The sequence below is a fragment of the Pseudorasbora parva genome, chromosome 12, assembly GCF_024679245.1.
Source record: "Pseudorasbora parva isolate DD20220531a chromosome 12, ASM2467924v1, whole genome shotgun sequence".
Classification (NCBI taxonomy): domain Eukaryota; kingdom Metazoa; phylum Chordata; class Actinopteri; order Cypriniformes; family Gobionidae; genus Pseudorasbora; species Pseudorasbora parva.
In genome coordinates, this window is record NC_090183.1 from 37535233 (window position 1) to 37549985 (window position 14753).

The 14753-nt window shown below is 35.4% G+C and overlaps 1 protein-coding gene across 1 annotated transcript in view; it reads left to right on the forward strand.

Annotated features, from left to right (window-relative positions):
* Positions 1–14753, forward strand: part of sema3fa (sema domain, immunoglobulin domain (Ig), short basic domain, secreted, (semaphorin) 3Fa) — a 51618-nt gene that overhangs the window by 19379 nt on the left and 17486 nt on the right. The window lies entirely within an intron of this gene.

The following is a 14753-nucleotide window of genomic DNA, read 5'->3' on the forward strand; positions in this document are numbered from 1 at the left end:
CACACCCGTAAGACCTCCGTTCATCTTCAGAACACAGTTTAAGGTATTTTATATTTAGTCCGAGAGTGTAAGCAAATGTATGCACACTATACTGTCCATGTCCAGAAAGGTAATAAAAACATGATTTCAGCAGTTTGGCAGTTTGACGCGCGATGCGAATCATGATTCAATCCGCTGAATTATAACCGTTTGAATCTTTATTTGAGGATTGAAAACAAACCAGGAAGAGAAGACAATGCTGAATAAAGTTGTAGCTTTTGTTATTTTTGGACCAAAATGTATTTTCGATGCTTCAAGAGATTCTTTGCCATTTCCATTTGTATCTTGGTCAAATATTGTCCTACTCTAACAAGCCAGCTTTCAGATTATGTATAAACTGTGACCATATATTCCATATATATCATATATACCATATATATCATATATTCATGTATATTTTAGAAATATTTGCATGTGTATATACTGTATATACATTTTATATAATTTATGTTATATAAATATAAATATTTTAGATATAAATATAAAGTTTTTTAAATTATACACATATATTATGTAAACACACACTTTTATTTTGAATGGGATTTGACAGCACTAGACTTTAAAACAACAAAATGTGTGAACAATGAAGTAATTCTGTTCTGAAACTTAACATTTAACCATTTTTAAGTTTCTCAAACTCAGAAAAGGTTTTATGATCATTAATTTTATCTGTATACAGTTGTTTAGTGGAGATATAGAGTGTACAACTTGATGGATGTGTAAATTCATTATTTGTGTGAAAAATATATTATGCTACTGCTTAACAATCCTTTTAAAACATATTGAAATAACATTAAAGGTCAACATAGACATTGATGATTAATTTGCAGGCTATTTTAAATGATAAAATATTAACAATTGAGAGGTTTACTGTACAAACATGGCTCACTTTGAGACCCCTGTAAAATGTTCTTCTCGGATTAGTTTAACATTGCCATATAAAAGTTAGACAGCAGATGAAAGTGTAGTATTCTGAGAAGCATGTCAAATATGTCTGCAAGAGGAAGTAACCCGTCTTTTGGGATGGAGCCTGACAAGAGTTTTCATTAATTGTGGTCTGATTCAGTTCAGTACTTGGACAGGATATTGGATCATATTTTCACCTCTGAAGACTTTTACAACCTCACATCATAGAAACGGTATAGCTATAAAGTTAAAATCATCACTCTTACAGACACATTTAGGTTAAAACCACAAGCTTAAGTATTATCATCCCTCGATAGTTAGAAAAATAGCACGGGTCAGAATTATTATTTTTTTTAATGTATTTTTTTTATAGCTTTGATTTACAGCTTAAATCTTGAGTCTATCAAACTGGTCCCATTGGAGACATTGCGAAATAGATACACCAAACCATACCTTTTGCTGAAAAAAAGGCACAAACAGATGTGAAATAGGAGAGCAAGAAAGATTTTGTGCATATGTCCAAATGTTCAAACCGTCCCACAATTCATAGTCTCTTTGTGAGTCTCCTGTAAGCTGAGAACGCATTGACTCGATAACGAGATGGAAATGTAGATGGGATGTATTGGGAAAAAGAGCGTAATAGGATAAGAGAGGTGCATGCTGGAGAGACGCCAGGAGGAATGTGTTAGGTGTCTGTCTAGAGTCGGCTAACATCTGTTTCTGCGATATTTGAACGTGATGTCTGCGCTGCCTGCTGATTTTGTTACAGAGAGAATCAAGTGAAAACATATTTACTGCTCTCCAAGCTGCTTCCCTGACTTGTGTGTGTGTGTGTGTGTGTGTGTGTGTGTGTGTGTGTGTGTGTGTGTGTGTGTGTGTGGCGAGGCTACCCAAGTGTGACTTAATGGGTGACAACAAATGTCATTGTTGTCTGTGCACTTTAAAGGGATAATTAACCCATAAATGACCAGTCATAATTTACTCACCCTTAATGTTTGTGTCCAAGTCAATGGGGTTCAAGGCAACACTGAATGTCAATTTAACTTATTTATCATGTGGAACACGAAAGAAAATTAAGTGTAGAGAGTAAATTATAACAATTTTCATGTATTATACATGCATGGCATGTATTTAAAAATGTTTTTCCCACACAGAATCTGGACATATGCAGAAAACTCTGCTGATTGTTTCAGATTTTGAACATCCGTTATTAGTTTTACCCATTTCCTACCCCTATAGCTTGTTGGTTTATTAAAATGTTTGGATACATTTGTGTATTGTAGCTATGCTTAACACATTTTACCGCACATTTAAACCATTTCTACAGATTTCCTATCCAAAATAGCTGAGAAAATGTGAAAAAGTACATGCAAGATTAATTTGCAATTTGGCATCTTTATCTATTTAATCGAATGATTTAAACCAGTAATCGAAAGTTTAACACTATAGCCTAGTTAAATGTTTATCAGAATAGCTGTTAAATACAGACATTTATCAACATTAATGCATACTGACAATATACAAAAGAAGTATTTTGACTAAGAAAACATTCCTGTTTCACAGTTCTGAGAAAGCAGACGCAGGAAGAAAGACCAGTGTATTTGAACGTCCTTATCAAAAGGCTCCAATTAAGTCCTCATGTTGAGACTGCTCTACGATTTCCCACGTCATAACTTCTGAAGACTGATCATGTTGCCTTTGCCAACGAAAGCATACCTTATTTATCCCTATCATTTCATTTTTTCTTGTTTTCCTACACTGGTCGTTTATCACTAGCTTGTTTCATTTGGCTTGTGAATTCAATTAGTTATCCGAACAAGAGACAATCCCATTAGATAATTTCATGGCTGGTTTGGAGTTAATTGCCTGTAACACGATTAAATGATTGGTCTTATTAAAACATGTAAGGTGATCCATTTTTATGGGGGCACATCTAACCTCTGAGACTATCTGTTGCAGATGTCAAACCAACAAATGAAAGAAGATAAATAGGATGTGTTTTCTCCTGCACTGAAGCTTGTTAACTTTTTCTATTCACTGGCTGTGATTTTAAATGCACTTTATTCTCTCACCCTTTTCATGTTAATCTCCATCATGCTAATAATAGGAATTTAGCCACTTTGAGACACTCGCTATTCTGTTTCTTTCATCTGCTCCTTCTGTTTCTGCTGGATATTGTCAGCTAAAGTGCCTCTAGAAGAGTTGGTGTTGGATGGGGGTGCTTACTGCAACAAAGGAAGAGCAGAACTAAAGAGAAGTTCAATGCCATCTCTGTGCTAATCACATGATCTTTGTTGTCAGGGCTCTGAGGTCATAGGGTCACTGGAAAGCACTGCCCACTTGTCTGTCAAATGAAAAAGGGGGCTTTAGCCCTTAAGCTCATGGTTGCCTTTAGTGGGCGGGGTTAGCTTGTCTGTCACCATGAACTGCAAAGAGGCAGTAATCCATTGGCTTGTCAAGCTGTCAATCAGCTTAGCATAGCATGGGGTATTATGTATTTATGCAGAAGATAAAAGCTAGAGACTGCTCTCTTAATCAGGGAATGTTTTGCAATATGCATTGACTGCATTTCTTTTTTATTGAAATTGAGTTGTTGTGGGTTCGTTTTTCTCCATATACTTATTGTCAGTTTCTAGAGGTGATGGCCATTTGCATTGCATTTAAGTCTTGGATGTTCACCCTGCCAAAGACCACTTTCATTGCTTATCACGAATTTAACGGAACTTGTCATTCAGACGACTTTTTGTATATAGTTATATCTTATGTCCTAAAACAGACTTGAAAGCGTGGTGTCTCTCTCTGTCTGTTGACAGATAGCTTCTATATGACATATGTGAACAAATGAGATTTGAACAACATTTAAAATGCAGTATATAAATATATTTTTATGTATATGCATAATGTATAAGAGCTTGTTTCCGCCACGGAATAAAACAATTTAAATGATAATTGCAATGTTTTATCTCACAATTCTTAATTATAATTTTTTTACTCACAATTGCATGTTATAAAGTCAGAATTGTGAAATATAACCCCACAATTGCAAGAAAAAGTCTGAATTGTGACTTTATAACTCACAATTGCGACTTGATATGCAATTGCGAGAAAAATTTGCAGTTTTTTTATTTTTATTTATTCTGTGGCGGAAACAATTTTTCAGCATAATTTAAATACATGTTTGAATCTTAAAGTAGATTTTTTTAAGGCAAAGTGGTTTACCTTTGTATGGAAGATTTTTTTTGCTATATATATATATATATATATATATATATATATATATATATATATATATATATATATATATATATATATATATATATATATATATATATATATATATATATATATATATATATATAGTCAACCAGTCAATTTCCATAAATAAAAAAAAACATATAATATATATCTGCATAATATTTTTTTATTTTTTATTTTTTGGAAATTGACTGGTATGCAGCTTTGCAAATATTGCTTTTTTTTTTTTTTTTACATTTGCATGTTGTTTTAGTTAAAAGCGAAATTAATAATTTAAATGCAATTCAGTTAATTTCATCATTTCATTAACTATTTTTGTAAAGTTGGCTTCAACATGTTTCACTATGTGGTATTTATTTACCAAGTCAAGGAAAATAAGACACAGATATGGTGTTTAGGTGCAGTAAAATTTAAAAGTTGCACACACATGCAAATCTATAAATCTATAAAACATTTTCAGTGTGTAAACCGTTATATATTCTTGCTTTCCACATGTGAATTTTTGCCATATCGAATTAATTGTATTTAAGATGGCTTGCTGCCGCCGGCATCAGACCTGATTAAATAGAGTCATTCCACGCAGGGGTTTTTTTTCTCACAGGCATTTAGGTGCCTTAAGTGGTTAATATGCATTTTGACTGACACCTCCTATATGGGGAGGGGGGTGGGCTACGCTTTCCAATTCTTATGGTCTCTCTCCCATGAGACTGAACTACATATGTTAATGTGTTTCAATTTGCACACACACGTGTGTGTGTGTGTGTGACATCTCACTGCAGTCCTCAAAGTATTAAAAACTGGTTGCTCCAGATGTCCTTTACATGTGTGTTTATACTCTTTTAATCTCACCACAATAAAAATGGACTAATCTTGTTTTTAATGGACTACTGCAATATTGATTATGCATTATTTATCCGTGTGCATCATTGTTATTTTTTGTGTGCCCTCATATTCTTTAATCAAAATAACTTCCTGTCCGTCTTGCAGCGACATCTATTTTCTTCTCTGATGGCGTTTACTGGTGTGAGGGCGCGGATGTGAGAGCATGAGAAATGGTGAAACGATGAGAGACACTGATGCATATTGGTTCTTTTATTACACTGTATGGTGGCATTGTGATGCATCTCATGCTGTGTCTTTGAAATCCTCTGCTTTTGAAAAAGCATGGCAGGGTGCACCAGAGCATCAGTGCCTTTGTACTAGAAATTAATTTTGAAACTAGAAATGTCCTTTTAATGATGCTGTCCCACACTGACAATTAGTAAGGGTGTAAATTTACACAACTCACACCTTAACACACACATACTCTGCTGCTGTTCAAAGTTTGGGTTCGGATTTTTTTTTTTTTCTTGATAGAAATGAATACTTCTATTCAGCAAGGATGCAATAAATTGATTCTAAAAAGTGACAGTAACATTTATAATGTTATAAATGCTTTATTTCAGGTGAATTATCAAATTAATTTTAAACTGTCTGTTCATCCTGAAAGAATGTATATTTCACAAAAAATATTATGCAGCACAGCTGTTCTTCAGACATTATTTGAGCACCAAATCAGTATATTAGAATGATTTGATTTTAAAGGAATAGTTTACACACAAATGAGAATGAATCTTTTACTTTAGCAGAATAGCCAGAATATACCTTTTTATCCTTTTACCAATTTAAACCGTAATAACAGACGACACCAAATAAAAAGGATAAGAAATTACACTCCAACTTTTCTCATTAACACATACTTGGTTTGAATTTGCAAAAGGGTAAATGAGTTCAGAATGACATTAAGATATGCAGACCAAGTCTTTTTTCACTTGTGCATGAACTGTCCCTTTAAGACTATTGCCTGTCACTTGTTTTACAGTTTTCACAATCAAGGCAAAGCCAGAGACGAAAGGCACTAAATGAATGAGTGGACCGCAACGGCCAGATTAAAGCTTACAGGCTCTCTCACACACTCTTAATCAGCAGGCGAGTAGCGGCTGCCGCTTTCAGATGCTTGTTTCTCGCCTGTCACATGCCGTTAAGGTCTTCTGCTTGGTTACGGGTCGCTGTGACTATTCACTCCAGGGATGACCTCTCCCTTGTTTCCAAGCAACAGAGGTCAAGTGGATGTGTGTTGAGTATCCAGTAGGCAACCCACTGACCCCACCTTCAATGACCCACAGGCTTCTGGCTGGATTTTTAGTTTGTGCCAGTGTGCATGATAACCTTTGTGACCCCTTGACCCTGATCTGGCTAACCAGCGTAGCCATTGTGTGTTGAATGGTTTTGTGGTGTCAGAGAGATGGGCACCAAACTAAAACACAATGGAGTTGTGAAAAGACTGATTTTCACAGTCCAGCAGGTTAATTTAAAATGAGAGGATACTGAACAAACAAAAAGTGCTTGCTTTCTTCCAGTTTTACTGAACATGCTTCTCGAGATTCCTGAGATTAGGACTACACCCTGCTATACAGAACAAAGCTTCTGTGAATTTGTGATTTGGTAAGCAGTATTACACTTATCCAGATCTCATCTCTTCTTCAGTGAGGTCCCATGCATCTCTCATGACAGACATGCGCAATATTGCGTGAGTGTGTTAAAATCAGGGTAGAAGATTGAATGTCACAGCCTTTTACATGTTACTTCAACTCAAGCATTGCTAATTCAAAAACAGGTCAGGAGAAGACCAAGACAAAAGTAAGGTCCTTGTGTACAGCAGTGTAAAAGATGATACTTTCGGAAATGGTCATTCTTTTCAGACAGGGATGTTGTTGTAGTAGATGTAGCAATGGGCATGAGAATCATTTCAAATTTGTTCATGCAAAACATTCCTGCATTTAATATAGAAAAGATATGTATACATGTATAACAATATGTAATTATTTTTGAAATAAATGAATACTTATTTTAATTCTTTCTCTGCTAGCGCTTTTTTTTAAGCTGCCTGTCAGCACCAGCATTTTTGATCATTTTCACAACAATTTATAAAGAATAAAGAACAAAGCCTCTATTTTTAAACAACAACAACAACATTTTATTCTAGTTTCAAGCATTCTTTTTTTGATCAACACTTGAATGTGGGTAAATAATTGGGGGACAAAACAACATTTTAAACAAAAAGCTGAGAAAATCACATTTCTTCGTCTGGATAGGATTCAGAACGATGATGAAAACAGATCGAGTATTGGGTTCATCAACACCCCTAAAGCTTTTCATTCTGTAACATTAGACAGTTATGATTTTATATGATGTTGAATTTTTGATAATTGCATTAGCATACATGTGCATAAGCAATGCTTTAATCGCTTTTTTCTGCTTCTTCTTTGCTTGTTTTTGCACCTGGGTACTCTTTCAGAAGATAACAGTGAAAATATAGATTGACAGAAAAATTCTGTCAATGGTGGGGAAGAGTTGTCATAAACTTGCATGTTGGGGAGAGTTAAGCTAGGATGCATTGAGTTTACAGTAAAACATTTTACAAAATTATAATAAATGCTGTTCTTTTGAATTCAAGAAAAATGTTTTAACATGGTTTCCACAAAAATGTCTGTTCACAACAAAATCAAATTTGCATTCCCTGGCTCCATAGGAATGCCGTATTTCTATTATTTCTATTCTATTAACACACTTGTCTGGCCCTGGAAAAAAAGCAAAAAAATAAAAAATGCTAGTAATAGACTGAGTGAGAAGAATCAGAATCATCCATCCTCCCTTCTTTTATATGTAGACAGACTCTCTGAAAAAAGAGAAAGGAAACTAAGAGGCAAAAGTCAAGTCCAAAGTTGATGAAATCTGTATCTGCATTTTAAAAAATTCAGTCTGTATGCTTTTTTATTCCAGTAAAAACATCTTAATATTTTTTTTTTACAAATAATACGCCTGATTAACTGAATATGTCTTGAATTCAATAATATTTGAAGTGTTCATAGCTTTTTTTTTTCTTTTTTTTTTTTTACACACTTCAATAAATGTAAGTATTATGCTACTTATTAAGTATTAATAAGTATCATTAGGTATATACATTTTTAATTATAATTCATGTTTCAAAGATAGTTTCGATATTTTTATGACATTTTGCATTGTCACTACCACGATGGTGTGAAATGCAGGAGGGAGGAACGGTCTGGTGTTGAATCATGTTAAAAAGGAAAAAGATTAAAGGAGAGAAGGAAACAACAGATCTCTGATGGCGTTTCTTGTTGGAATGCTTATTTGAAAAGATTTGCCGCAACCATCAGATTGACCAATATGAAAACGTTAAACAGGAAGAGGAGCTGGGCTTATCTTTGTCTGTTTGTTGACAACCTCATTTAAGACGAACCATCCCGGTGCTATCAGAAGATGTTGAGATAAACACCTCAAGGTCTTCTAACACGTTTGCGTGTTTGGGTGTGAGTGAAAGCTAATCAGGTTCATCAGGCAGAGCGATGTTGGATGTATGCATAAGGAAAAGGTTTTTTTTGGTCACGAGAACTCAGAAAAGTTTATGAATGGACTTGCCTCACATATATTTGGCATGCTGTGTAGCATGTTAAATTGGGTTGATTGCAAACATCACTTTCAACGTAACTACTTTTAAAGACCTCATGCATTTTTAAAGAATCATGATGAAAATCACGATTTTGATGTCGTTTCTAACTCTATGTGGTGTTTTTAATATGCTTTAAGGAAAACCAGGAGCAAGTCAACACCATTGCTTAGTATTGTGTCCTTTAAACTGCAGTGAAAAAAAAGACTGTTTGAAATCCCTGTTTCTTCTTACGTCACAAACTACCTTGTAACCAGTCACGTCAATGTGCAGGTGGGCTTTAACATATCATCACCATAGTGGGTGAATTATGTATATGATGTATATTACAATGTCATGATGAACGACATGGCTTTGTCCACTGATGTTTTAAGTTGTTCAAAGAAAAAAAGTCTATAAGGAGGCTGATTTTTAGAAGGCAGCTGTCTGACTCTGAGATGGCAAACATGCTTTGTGTAACATTAATGTTGTGTAACATTTTTTTTTATAAATATTTTTTAGCTTTTTGATAATGCAGTCAAGCAAAAGGCTAATCAGATTAATTACTGTTATGTGTCCGACGTTGTAAAAAGCGATACAATTGGCTTTTATTTGCAGTAAAGTTGACAGAGTGAGTGAGTGGAGGCGGGGTTCGTGTGCATATTCATGCTTCTATGTATACTACATGATGCAAGGGTGTAGAGTTACATTCATTTAAGAATTTTTTCACTGGAAAAAAACGTTTTAATATGTAATTTGCTGAACAAAGATGAGTTTTAAGGGGAAAAAAAATTATTGACTACAAACTTTAAATTTCATCCTATATTGTTTTTTGCTCATTGTTTCTTTGTGTTTAACACCTGTGAAGGATTGCTACAGTTTGTTTAACTGTTTGCCAAGGCTAAACTTGATTCCTCAAGCACATTAATCGATATGAATCAAGAATCCGAGGTGTTGTTTTTGGCTGTGTTCTATACACAAGGCGAAATGAGAGAGGTCAGGGCTTACCAGACATGCCATACATAATAGGCTGTCACATCAAATTCTGATGTAAAATAAATAGGCCTAACTATAGTGTATTATGGGCTGTGATCTTGTGAAAACACATTCTGACATCTTTAATAAGCTCTTTAAACTAGAGCAAGGACTTTGGGTCATTGCACCAAATGGAGCCGTAGCCTGTTAATTATTACCATGTTTCTGCTGTTAGGCTGCTGTTTGTGAGAAGGGAGAAATGAAAAGTTTTTCATCCCGTTTTCAGAAACATTTCACTGTAGGATCACATGGGTCAGGGTAACACGCGGTGCTCGATTTGTCGTTGAGTGTGTGCCTGTGTCTGTGAGCGTGATCTATGACCCTCACTCTCGCTGAAACTGTGGGCCAAAGCAAACAGTGGCTCCCATCACTCCCATGAGGCGAGACTCCCAACCAAAGAAATTCACACACCCCCATTACTTCTCTTTCTTCATCTGTGCTATTTTGGTTCTCATATTCCTACTTTGTTCTTTTAATCCATCACTGTTCTCCCCAATTCACTTTCTTGTTCTTATTTCTCATATGTTATTTTCTCATACGTTTTCCTGCTCAGATGAGTAGCATTTCCACATGTCCATGGTACTTAACAGACTTCCAGTGACATGCATGATTATGAGTTGCTCATACAGTGGCTCCAAAAAGAATTTGGACACTTACGCCACAATTAACCCCTTTTTTTCCCCATTTTTCCCCCCCTAAAGGTATATATGACAAACATTTTTAAGCCAAAACATTTCACAAACTGAAGGCAGTTCAAAATATACAACTATAAATGTATTGTTCAAAATGAAGACAAAAAAAATCTTGGACACTTAAAAATAAATATAAATAAACTACACCGGTGGCTATTCTGTTGTGTGAACTTGAGAGGAACTTTTTCTTTTTACAAGGAACTTGAGTGGCTCAGTTATTTCTTATAAAAACTCTATAATAATTTTTAGTAGATGCCCCTTGGTTTGATGTGACTTAAATGTACAAAAGTGTCCAAATACTTTTTGGGGACACTATATAATCATTAAAATGATCCCCTAGAGTCATGTGAAAATTAGTAATGCATTTTTAGTTTTGTGTGCAAAACATTCAATAAAAATATATAACTATTTATAATGAGAGTTAAATTATTATAATAATTTTACATTTTATGAATAATTTAACCTTTATTTACAGGCCCACTTATAAAGTGAAAAATGGAGTTAGTTGCCAATTGGTATGATATTTTGTTATTAATTAAATGTAATTAAATGCATGTATTTGAAGTGTGGATTTGAAGTGTGGCCACTGTGTAAATGTGTATTGTGGCCCTCTCGTCTAAAAAGTTTGAACGTGTATCTCTTGGCTTCTGAATCTGAGTAGTTAGGTATTTCTAGTTCTACCACAAGTGGCCCTCAGCAAGTTTTAAGTTTGTCTGTTTTATTTTGCCCTTATTTGTCATAAGATTTTGATGGACAGATGAGAGAGAAAAAAGACACTTTTATCTGTGTGGTTTGATTAAATCCTTTGCTTTAATCACCCTGTCCTGTCTTCCCAGAAGATAAGGATGATGCAGTAATCCTCTGTCAGGGATGAGGGCTGTAAAAATCAATGCCTCATACACATGCCGGAAAGGTTTCATTTAGTTTGACTGAATCTCACACACACACACACACACACACACACACACACACACACACACACACACACACACACACACACACACACACACACACACACACACACACACACACAACTCAATGATAGCAGGCAGTGCAGGTAAGGTCTCTCTCTCCATTTTTATTTGGCACACTGTCCTTCAACTGGTCACTCAAATCCATGTGAGATGTCGAGTGACAGCTTTTTGAAGCCAAGAGATAAGACCTAATCTTCAAGTGATCATTTAGGCTGGATAGCTACAGGTAAAGAATAAAGAGCAGTCTCCAAAGATAAAGTTAAAGTTGATAAAGTGTGTGTGTGTGTGTGTGTGTGTGTGTGTGTGTGTGTGTGTGTGTGTGTGTGTGTGTGTGTGTGTGTGTGTGTGTGTGTGTGTGTGTGTGTGTGTGTGTGTGTGTGTGTGTGTGTGTGTGTGTGTGTCTGTGTGTCTGTGTGTCTGTGTGTCTGTGTGTGTGTGTGTGTCATCTCACTGCAGTCCTCAAAGTATTCAAAACTGGTTGCTCTAGTGTCCAGATGTCATTTACATGTCCTTTTATACTTTTTTAATCTTACCATGAAAACAAAATGGACAAATCTTGTTTTTTATGGAATACTGCAATTGATTATGCATTATTTATCCATGTGCAACATTATTATTTTGAATTCATGTGCCCTTGTATTCTTTAATCAAAATAACTTCCTGTCCCTCTTGCAGTGACATCTATTTTCTTCTCTGATGGCGTTTACTGGTGTGAGGGCGAGACAACCTATCACTGACATGAAATCACCTCAATAGCAAACCACAATGATCCAATCCATTTCTGATGGGCAAAATCAAGTACCGCCCTACAAGCTGTTTTACTCGGATATGCGTCACAAGAAAAGTATCGACACTTATATTTTACGCCGACTTTAAAACAGCTAGTTTGTACAATTAAAGCGGACAATAGAGAAATAAAAGTTTGGAGCCATGGCCTAGCAGTTGGAGCATGTGCTTTGACACAAGTCAGTTCGAATCTGGCTTATGACACACATTCCCCCCCAGCTCCTGGTCTAAGATGTTAAAGACGTTTGTGGTGTGGCAGTACATAACTTGCTCTCAATAAAAATATGAACACTTATGTCATGGAAAAATGTTCACTTACCATTGCTGTTCTTTTTATAGAGATTGTTACTAAACTGCATTATTAGTGCTGACAAAGACAGAGACATGGCTGAGAACTTGTTGGAACATGGTGGACCTGCCCTTGTGCTTAATTAGAACCCTGAAATGATAGAGATGAGGAATTCTAGCTATGTGCCAGGAATGCCCACACATGTAAATGAGATTTTATGTTGTCTGCTGCGGCCCCATGCTAAATCTCTTTGTATAACAGGAGAGCAGAGTAGATTGTGTCTTCTGATAAAACGTTCATATACTGGTACTTTGCAGAGACGAGTGCTTTTCTGTGGCTTGCACATTCCTCAAACTTCCCAGTGAAACATTCTGCAGAACTTGACTATATCGAATCTTAAGGTTGTTGTTTATTTTTTTTGTTAAAATGTGGGAAAAAAAACCTGATTCCTGTGATGATTTTTTTATAAGACAGTTGATCCAAAACATAATATGGTTTAGGGAAAGTAAAATCTGAGATACTTTGTCATTTTTTGTCGAAAGTAAAATTGAGGGTGTTTGCTTACAAAATGATATTGTTTTATTTTTATGTATTGTTTGACTTGTCATAAATCATTATTGCTATACAAACCAAAACAATTATCATGTCAAGAATGTAAGCCTGGGCTGCATTTATGCTGTTTTAAAAGTATTTTGTTACATCTATGTAGGCACCATGTACTTGTAGTTATATTACAGACTATTTCATACATTTTGAAAGACTTTGATGGCACTTTTCCATGCATTAGGCCTTGAGCAATCAGAAATTATGTGTTTTTAAACTCTGATGAGGATGGCGTTACGTGGTCTGGTCTCACTTTTTATTATGAAGTTGTAAATTTGACCCTGGGCTGCTAACTGTAAGCAGATCTGTTTCACAATAGAATGGGGAATTGTTACAGTAAGATTTGAAATTGAAATTATGCTTGGCAAAAGGTCTTTGTTGTATATGCTTCTCCAACATTCTGCAATGCATTATTCCACCATCCAACATTCTGCAGTTGATTCTCATGTAGGCCTTATTGGAGATAGAAGCCAATATGTTAAGTTGTAGCATTATCCAAAGGTTTCCTTTAATAGTGAAGGTTTCTTCCACCTCTGCAATAGTGGAACATACAACACAGTCCTCCACCATCATCCAAAGAAACTGCGTTGCGTGGTGGACTCCATGAACCATAACCTATATTGGTTCATGATAACTGATAACATAGATGGGGATGCATTGATATAAAACATTCTGGTTGATGCCAATTAATAATTTTAAATGGTACAAATCAATTTTGGCATTATGTAAAAATGGACATTCATTTTAAAACTTACATTTAAATTACATTTAACAGTGTTATTCAATTATTAGTGTTTTTGAAGATTAATTTTAAGTGAGTGTTAGATTACAGCTAATCCAAATACATAAATGAGCATGCATAGTCAAATATCCAATATCACTGCAATACATGGAGGTCATAGACCACATACTGTACTCAATTTCCAAGTTCCAGCAAAGGAAACTAAGCTTGTTGAAGGAAGAGGAAAATAAAGCGTGGCACCCCAGTATTAGTAGTAGTAGTATTTAAATATAATACTCAGGAAGGCCCCACGAGAACTCTCAGAGAGCCAACAATTCCCAAGAAATCCACCCTGTAAAAACAGGGCTGAAACAATAATAATAACAAAGGACCTAGGAATGTATCCAGGGCATTGAACCTCAAGGAAACCATCCAGCCAGCTCAGCAGAGACTGCAGCCTGGTCATATCCATAGCTGTACAGATGCTGTTACTGACAAACTACTGTGACTTGGCAACACTTACTGTGTTTGGATTGATTGAGTAATTGTATGCAAGCCCTTTTAGAGTTTGTGGATTTGGAGCATGGACATGCATCCATTCATTTATCTATTATATTTAATAAATCTTCTGAGGTGTTGAGTGTTTGGGGTGTTTCTGTTATTTTGTTTTCATTATTGTCCTCAATGTTCATAATCCAGCAGAGTTGCATTTCACTTATTGTGAATCAACGGTTCCATATGAATTCCAGAAACTACTGTAAATAAAACAAATGGGCAATAAAACACTGCAACCAACAGTCCCATTGGGCTAATGGAAAAGCTCTAGCCTCCTATGCTTAGAATTATGGGTTTAAGTCTCATCTGGGATGTGTTTCTGCAGAGTTGTGCAGTTCAAGTGCCCATAACCCAGAGGTTGCAACACACCCAAACTCATTCATTTGGTTGAGATGAATGCAGATGTGGA